Genomic DNA, 9,407 nt, shown 5'->3' with positions numbered 1-9,407 from the left:
TACCGAGCATGAATGTCCTGGGTCATTATCACCCGTATTTTACTTGCTGAAACGGTGATCAGTACTTCAAAACAACGTACTAATTTAGTGAATACTCAGTCTTATCTTGAAAGTCTCTTCGGGGTTGCTGCCGGATCCTAAAATCAACTTGACTCGATATTTCGGCGATCCAACTGGTGTGTACAAAACTCCGTGTCAATGTGGGAAAGCTTGTATTGGCCGTTCGATTCACAGAGTATATGACAGGTGTGTGGAACATCGTCGTCATACGAGGCTACAACAGCCGGAAAAATCGGCAGTAGCAGAACACAGCTTAAATGAGGGACGCAGTATGAAATTTGATGAAACTGTGGTAGTTGCCAACATTTCCGGTTTTTGGAAATCTGTCTATAAAGAGGCGATTGAAATTAGGTTGGCGGATAATTTAATCAACAGAGACAATGGGTTTCCTGTTAACAAGACATGGAATCCTGTATTATCTCGCATCAAAATTGAACGCTCTTCGGTGCGGCCATGAGTGCGATATATCGTTGCCAGCAGTGTTCCACTAAGTGCGGCGCCAACTCCCTATCTTGGAGGGCAGCAACAGTGATGGGCGGCGCATGCGCCGTGTACTGAACGGTGGCCTATATAGGACGTCGATTTGCAGTCTGGCGTCAGTTCTCAGCGGGACTCATCAGCAGAAGCAGCATTTTCCTGAAGATGGAGACCAGTTGGATCGCCGAAATATCGAGTCAAGTTGATTTTAGGATCCGGCAGCAAACCTGAAGAGACTTTCCAGATTTATTACGCCTACGTAATCACACTCAGTCTTATCACCTGTATATATGTGAAACTCACCACTAGATATCGTGAGCCACGGATCCACTAGCATAAAAGGACGCGGGGAGTACTGTGTTGTCACAGCAGAGAAACAGTATGAGCAGAATGGTTCGGTTAGGATAGCTCAGTGACTTCAGACGTGGACGGGTCATTGGATTTCACCTGAGAAACGGATCCACCAGGGACATTTCAATCCTTCTGAAGCCTTGCTGCTCGACTGTTGGTGATATGACTGTGGAGTGAAAGCGTGAAAGAAGAACCACATCCAAACCAAGACCAGGGAGACCTCGAGGACTGACTGACAGGAACCGTCTAGCGTTGGTGAGGATGGGTGTAAAAAATAGCATGAAATAAGCGGAAAGAACTAGTCGAGGGTTGCAAAGCAGTCCAGCCAGCATATTTACTATACGTAGGGAGTTAAAAAGAATGACGGAAAGTGGTCGAGCATCGCCTCATAGGCCAACGGCCTTGCCGCAGTGGTAACACCGGTTCCCGTCAGATCACTGAAGTTAAGCGCTGTCGGGCTAGGCTCGCACTTGGATGGCTGACCATCTGGCCTGTCAAGTGCCGTTGGCAAAGCGGGGTGCACTCAGCCCTTGTGAGGCAAACTGAGGAGCCACTTGATTGAGAAGTAGCGGCTCCGGCCTCGTAAACTGACATACGGCCGGGAGAGCGGTGTGCTGACCACATGCCAATCCATTTCCGCATTCAGTGACGCCTGTGGGCTGAGTGAGGATGACACGGCGGCCGGTCAGTACCGTTGGGCCTTCCAAGGCCTGTTCGGATGGAGAGATCTCCTCGTAAGTAATACGTTTCTGTAACTATCCCCGCTGTGGCCGAGCGGTTCTCTACGCTTCAGTCCGGAACCGCGCTGCTGCTACGGTCGCAGGTTCGAATCCTGCCTCGGGCATGGATGTGTGTGATGTCCTTAGGTTAGTTAGGTTTAAGTAGTTCTAAGTCTAGGGGACTGATGACCTCAGATGTTATGTCCCATAGTGCTTCGAGCCATTTGAACCATTTGACTGGAAACGAGTGACTTGCACTGATGAAGCAGGCTGTACCCTGTGGCAATTCTATGCCAAGGTTTGTGTTTGGCGAATGCCTGGAGAACGTAAACTAATATAATGCGTACTACCGACGTTGAACAACAGTGGAAGTTCAGTTACGACATGTGGATGTTTTTCGTAGTTAGGGTGTTGTGTCCTCATTGCGCTTGAGCAACTGTCAAATGCGGAAGGATATGATCACTTTTTGCAGCATTGTGTACTGCGTACAGAAAAAGGAACAGTTCGAAGAGCATGACTGTATCAGCTCGACAATGCACCATACCATAAAGCAGTATCTATGGGGAAATTTTTCGTGGACAACAACATTCCTCAAATAAACTCTCCTGCCCAGAACCCCGACCTCAACCCAATGGAACACCCTTGGGGATGAATCAGAACGGCGACTTCGTTCCAGACCCCAGAGTCCAACACCTCTATCTTTCATGGTTTCGATTCTTGATGAAGACTGGGCTGCCTTTCCTCGACAAACCTTTTGATATCTTATCGACAGTGTCCCCAGCAGAGTTCAGGCCGTCATAAGGACGAAGGGTGGATCCACTCAGTATTGATGTCCACTAATAGACGTCCACACACGTTTCGTTCATTGGTTGTTTTTGGGAGAGGGGAGCAAACAGCCAAGTCATAGGTCCCATCGGATTAGGGAAGGATGGGGAAGGAAGTCGGCCGTGTCGTTTTGAAGTAAGCACCCCGGCATTTGCCTGGAGTGGTTTAGGGAAAGCATGGAAAACCTAAATCAAGATGGCCGGACACGTTTCATCAGACAGTGTTTTACAGACATTCCAGAACAGCTTCGAGGATTAGAAATTCGAAATATTGAATAAATATGAGCGATGTCGTGAGGGAAGTTGGATGGTCTTTCCGAACAAGTGTCCATCACATTCATCTTGAGCTGTGTGTGTGCTCTAACCGGACAATAGCAGCGTATACAAGGCGAACCATACCACCATCGACAAAAATTTCAGAGATTGTTCAGCTATACTTTCTGCATATATTGGTGCAGTGGTCCCGTTGTCTCTAGTGGATTCTTATAGTGTAATAATCTAATTATGATTTACAATGAGATGGTAAAAGCACTGGGATACCCCCAAATATCGTGTCGGACTTCCTTTCACCAGCGTAGTCTAGCACTCAACTACTTGATGGAAATCCCCTCAGAAATAATGAGCCATGCTGCCTCTCTATAGCCATCCATAATTGCGGAAGTGTTGACGGTGCAGGGTTTTGTGCATTGGTTGTTTTTGGGAGATCATGGTTCAAATGGTTCAAATGGCTCTGAGCACTATGGGACGTAACTTCTAAGGTCATCAATCCCCTAGAACATAGAACTACTTAAACCTAACTAAGGACAGCACACACATCCATGCCCAAGGCTGGATTCGAACCTGCGACCGTAGCGGTCGCGTGGTTCCAGACTGTAGCGCCTAGAACCACTCGGCCACTCCGGCCGGCGGGAGATCATGCCCCTTAAATGTTCGATGGGATTAATGTCTGGCGATCTGTGTGGCCAAATCATTAGTTCGACTGTACAGAATGTTCTTCAAGCCAAACGCGAACAACAGTGGCTCGGTGACATGGCGCATTGTCATCCATGAAAATTCCATCGTCGTCTGGGAACAAATGGTCTCCATGTAGCCGAACATAACTGTTTCCAGTCCATCATGGCTTCAGTTAGACCCGAAGACTCCACGTAAACACAGCCCACATCATTAAGGAGCCACCACCAGCTTGCACAATGCCTTATTGAGACATGGGGTCCATGGCTTCGTTGGATCTGCACCACACTCGGACCCTACTATGAGCTCGTACCAACTGAAATCGGGGCTCACCTGACCACCCCACTGTTTTCCAGCTGCCTAGGGTCCAGCCGATATGGTCAGGACCTCAGGAGAGGCGCTGCAGGCGATGTCGGTGTACTAGCAAAGGTCGTCTGCTGCCATAGGCCACTGACGCCAAATTTCGCCGCACTATCGTAAAGGATACGATCGTCGTACGCCCCACATTGATTTCTGCGGTTATTTCAAGTAGTGTTGCTTGTCTGTTATCACTGACTACACAGACGCCTCTGCTCTCGATCGTTAAGTGAAGACTGTCGGCTACTGTGCTGGCTGCGGTGAGAGGTAGTGTCTGAAATTTGGTATTATCGACACACTCTTGACACCGTGGATATCCAAATACTGAATTCCCTAAAGATTTCGAAAATGAAATGTCCCATTCATGTAGCTTTTACTACAATTCCGCTTTCAAAGTCTGTTAATTCCTGCCGTGAGGTAGTAATCAGATCAAAAACCATTTCACGTGACTCACCTCAGTACAAATGATGACCCCACTTTTTTTTTCTTAATTGTTATTTTTAAACCTGTTTACAGGCAGGCCAGCAGCAGCATACTACGCCGCTCTTTGACCATAGAGAAACACAAAAGAGACAAATGAAGACAATTAGAGAAAAACGTGGTGGACATATAAATGGAGACAAACACTTTTTAAAATACATGGAGCCGTTCACGGGCGTAGAGTCCAAGATGAAATTTGTTCAGACACTTGGACACATACATAGACGAAAATTGTCACACGCGAATGGAGGTGCACAAAATGAACAACACTGAACCACTTAAGCACAAACGATGGCACACACAGAAACACGAGGCGTTGATCTCCAGCGCCCAAATGTTCACTAAGCGTGTCCAAGTCCGGGGACTTGCCAAGAGAGGAGGAGGGAGGGTGGGAGAGGGAGCGGGGAGAGCAGAGAAGCCACAGGCAGGGGAGATAGGGGGAGGGAGGAAGAGGGAGGGAAAGCTCGGGGGAAGAGGGGTGGAGGAAGGGGGTTGGGGGGAAGAGGAGAGAGAAGGGAGGGAGGGTGCCCAAAGGAAAAGACACAGGATGTGGGAGGGGAGGATCAAAGTTGGTAGGAGGGGTAGATGGAGGGGAGGAGGACATCATCAGGGAGGGGGAGCTGGCGGAAGCCACTTTGGGAGAGGGTAAGGAGGGTGGAGAGATGGAGACCGGGTGGGACGTGGGAATACAGGTGCGGCAGCGGGTGGGGGTGGGACAGGATGGGCGAGACAAGCGGGTGAGGAGGATCAAGTTTACGGGAGATGTACAGGATCCGTATCCTTTCAAGGAAAAGGAGGAGGTGGGGGAACGGAATGAGATCATACAGGATCCACATGGGGGAGGGGAGACGGATGCGATGGGTGAGGCAGAGAGCATGGCGTTCAAGGATTTGAAGGGATTTATAAAAGGTAGGGGGGGGGGGAGCGGAGATCCAGGCCGGATGGGCGTAACAAAGGATAGGGCAGATGAGGGATTTATAGGTATGGAATATGGTGGAAGGGTCCGGACCCCACGTACGGCTGGAAAGGAGCTTGAGGAGACGGGAGTCGGGAGCGTGCCTTGGCTTGGATTGTTCGGAGATGGGGGGGTCCAGGAGAGGCGACGGTCAAGGGTGACGCCAAGTATTTAATGGTGGGGGTGAGGGCGATATGACGGCCATAGATGGTGAGATAGAAATCAAGGAGGCGGAAGGAAGGGGTGGTTTTGCCTACAATGATCGCCTGGGTTTTGGAGGGATTGACCTTGAGCAACCACTGGTTGCACCAAGTGGTGAACTGGTCAAGATGGGATTGGAGAAGGTGTTGGGAGCGCCGCAGGGTGGGGGCAAGGGCAAGGAAGGCGGTGTCATCGGCAAACTGGAGAAGGTGGACGGGGGGTGACGGCGGCGGCATGTCCGCCGTATATAAAAGGTACAGAAGGGGGAGAGGACGGAGCCATGGGGCACACCGGCGGAGGGAAAAAAGGTGTAGGAATCCGTGTTATGGATGGTGACGTAGGAAGGACGGTGGGAGAGAAAGGAGCCGACCAGATGGACGTAGTTAATGGGAAGGGCGAAGGTTTGTGATGGCCCCACCAATGCACTGTCCTTTTATACCTTGTGTACGCGATACTGCCGCCATCTGTATTTGCGCATATCGGTATCCCATGACTTTTGTCGTCGACATGTGCATTTTTGTGCAGATAATTTCTTTGCAATACAGGTACAAAAATAACTGAGGTAAGAAACCTAACGCAGTCTAATTAGTTTGTAACCAGCCACCTGAGATCGAGGATCCTTCATACTAAATTCCTGAGAAAAATCCCTGAACAACTTCCGAAATTCTGTCAGTGGAACTCGGATCCCGTTTGCAGATTTAGGCCTCGATCGTCGCATTACAGAGCAGCAATTGCTAACCATGCGGAGACAGCACCAGAAATTACAACTAATGTTATACTCACACTATCGGCTATAGCAATCAGAAAGCGGTGAGATATTGAATCTGCCAATACTAACCGGATTCTCTAACTCGTGAAGTCGTCAAACTTGCGGAGAACACATATGCATTAAATCCTCGCCTTAACAAACATTATAATTATTTTCGTTATGTCAGAATCGTTGGCTTCGGCAGCTCACAGCTAAACTTTTAAATTTCAATCAAACCTAGATCTCGGTCTATGCTGCACTTCAGACTGTCATCGTAGTCTACATTTCAAAAAAATAATATAAAACAAAATAAATTTTGTGAACGTTCTGTTCTGTATTTGTTAACACTCGTGTGCTGTCACAAGCCAGATCATTACGTCACAGGTCAAAACCAACATCCAGTATCGGAGGTTCGATCCACCCCAATGTATTGTGCAACAAACATTCGTCGAAGCAATAGGCACCGGCGCTGTAATGCCTGCCTCATAACATGGAAATATTTGTTCTGGATCGATGTTGACGCTAATATTTTCTTCTAATTTTTCGTATGAGGAATCTTTAACTTTCCAGATAACAGGTCAAAAACTCATGGCACTAAGTTAAATTTAATTGAATTTGAATTTACCCAGTATTTTCGATGCACCCATTATGTACTAGACACAGGTCTAAATGTCTTCAAAGAAATAGTTAAACTGGCCATCTCTTCTCGTTAGTAAATGAAATGACAACTCTCACAAGATAATAAACAAAAAAAATTAGGATGTGTTGGATCCTGCCTATTCGTCAATTATGGGGTGGCTAGGAAAACTGCTTTCTCGATCGCTAGTCAGCATATCAAGCAAATCGTATTAATGAATTTGAATACAAAAGGAAATGATTACAATATTTAACTTTGTGTTAAGCAGATGTGTCGCAAGCAAAGGGCAGCAGAGAAAATAAACAATGTTCTTCAGTATATACAATTCCTAGGTCGCTGGTCTTGAAGTGCCTAACCTTGATGCTGCTAAAGAACTGGGCAGCGACCAGTCGGCGCGGCGCTAATGTCCTCTTCGCATAGAGAGCGCGACCGTCGCGTTGTCATCTTGGAGAGGGGTCGATCAGCGTCCAATTGGCTGACTTCTTCTTCACAGGCCTCTCTGCTCTCTCCTTTCCGAGTGGCGTGCCGGCGCTTGACTTTACCCCGGAGCAGAAAGTCCCTAATATCTACTTTGACAAACTAATCGCCAGTTTAGGTACAAAGACGTGATATTATAATGGAAAATAATTACAATTATCGCTCTAACCAGCAATGTGATACACTGAATAAAGATGTAAACATTAACTAAATTGCGGTGTTATTGTTTGAAACTCATAGAGATGTTTAGCGAAGTGCGGTGTCCTTTCTTGCTTAAAAAGATCCCTTTGCAATGACTGAAAATCCTGAGGCTGAACTGCCTACCTCACAGTTCGTAAGCACATTACAATGACAAAATGGTAATTGTTACACCCTGACCAACCGGCCAATATTTATCGTACCTGGTCGAGATGTCCGTCACATAATGAATATTAAATGTTTAAACTTGCATAACATTAGCAACTGATATTCCTGATATATCCGTACAGTCACGATGGAAGCGAATGTCCTCTAAATGTGATCTTGGAGTATTTCTTGCCATATTCAAAATACTTATTGTGTCGTTAGTACGAGATTACTACATGAACGCTGGTATGAAGCTATACGTCGTCCCGTCGCGTCCCAGACGTACTCTATAGCTGACGTATCAGTGGATTGGGAAGGCCAGTCGAGGTCTCTTCACTGCATTTGCGGTGGTACATGCAGCGTAGAGTCTAGCATTATCTTGCTGAAATATGCCGTATGGTCCCGAGGTCATGAACGATATGGCGACGTATTGGTGATCATTCGGTTTCCCTTCAGTTTTTTCCATGTAGTCTATAACGTACTACAGCTACTCTCCTGACTACAAAAAGATTTTTGTGACAAATTTACCTAATGTTCCGTGATTAATGGAAACAATGCATCGAATCCGAAGATCAATGCTTATGGATAGGATATAGAGAGTTACAACTCGATAGTTACCGTAAGAGCGTTGGTAACAAGTTAAAGATTCACGGGAGTTATCCTTAATTTTGTGTACCAAAATTCTTTGAATGAATTTAGATTGCAGAATGAGAACGGTCGCTAGTTCCAAAACGAGCAAAAGTCACATTTGTTAAATGAATGTAATGACTTTGAAATCACGCAAATACCGGGCAAGAATTCCAATGCTGCAACTAAACACGATGCACTATGAACACAAAAGATGTTAATTTCGAATGCAATGATATTAATTATAATTAGTAACGCCAATAACGTGCAACGTGCATCTCCATAGAAACTGTGCTATATTACTTTAACTGACAGCAATGCTCCCTTTTTGGATGTTTGCATAATCGCGACCAAATTTAAGTACTGTTCTTTACTAATTACTTTCAAATCATGGCGTAAAAACTTTCATTCATAGCAACAACTGTTAGTCAATCCTATTTTTTGGCAGACACTAGCACATAACATCATTTACAGAATACAACGCAAAATCACAAAATTACTTTGACTACAAGAGAACCAGCATACCTTTGTCATAGAAATACGAACTGCATTTAAATCACTTTTAGACTGAATTGTCTGGAATAGTATTGCAACGTTAAATCAACCACTATAGTAACTATAGCTTTTATTGCAATAATTACTTGAATGAAAATCAACCGTAAATTAAACTGACTCTGTTTCCTTTTAACTACGTATTTCACTCTCGAATTTCTCAGAAGTTATGGTGAGGAGGACAGGTCTCTCCTGATGGTTGGCGATTTGGGTTAAAAAAGTTTCAGTTGCAAACTTCATGCTTGACTAAACACACTCAAATGTTCCAAAAAAGTTACTCTTACGCTAGCACGCCTATTACTCAGCTATAAATATATTGGCTGGCTATTACTCTGCGATGAGTTGCTTGCGGTGCGATGCAGTGCTTATTACGTAATTCATTTCTCGCACTAGTCTCTTCTTGATTAGCGAGCAGCTTGAATAAATTTAGGTCGCACAGTTTTCCCCATTCATTCCAAAATGTACTTTCGACTATGTACTGTGCCCATGTATGTTCTCGCTCACTTATATTTTACCTCGCTGTATATCATAATGCCATTTCCAGCACAATCTCCGTTTGGCACTTGCGCGCCGACACAAGCGCACACACTCTACACACGTCCGTACCACACCACAGATGCCTCGCAACTCCTCTCTGCCTTCACTT

General features: G+C 45.9%; 1 pseudogene; it reads left to right on the top strand.

Annotated features, from left to right (window-relative positions):
• The first annotated feature begins 1,280 nt into the window (after window positions 1-1,280).
• Window positions 1,281-1,398, top strand: LOC126475991 (5S ribosomal RNA; annotated as a pseudogene).
• Window positions 1,399-9,407: the final 8,009 nt, after the last annotated feature.

Source organism: Schistocerca serialis, chromosome 4 (genome assembly GCF_023864345.2).
Source record: "Schistocerca serialis cubense isolate TAMUIC-IGC-003099 chromosome 4, iqSchSeri2.2, whole genome shotgun sequence".
NCBI classification, from domain to species: Eukaryota; Metazoa; Arthropoda; class Insecta; order Orthoptera; family Acrididae; genus Schistocerca; species Schistocerca serialis.
Note: the sequence above shows the minus strand (reverse complement) of the source record. Positions and strands in the feature narration are given on the sequence as shown.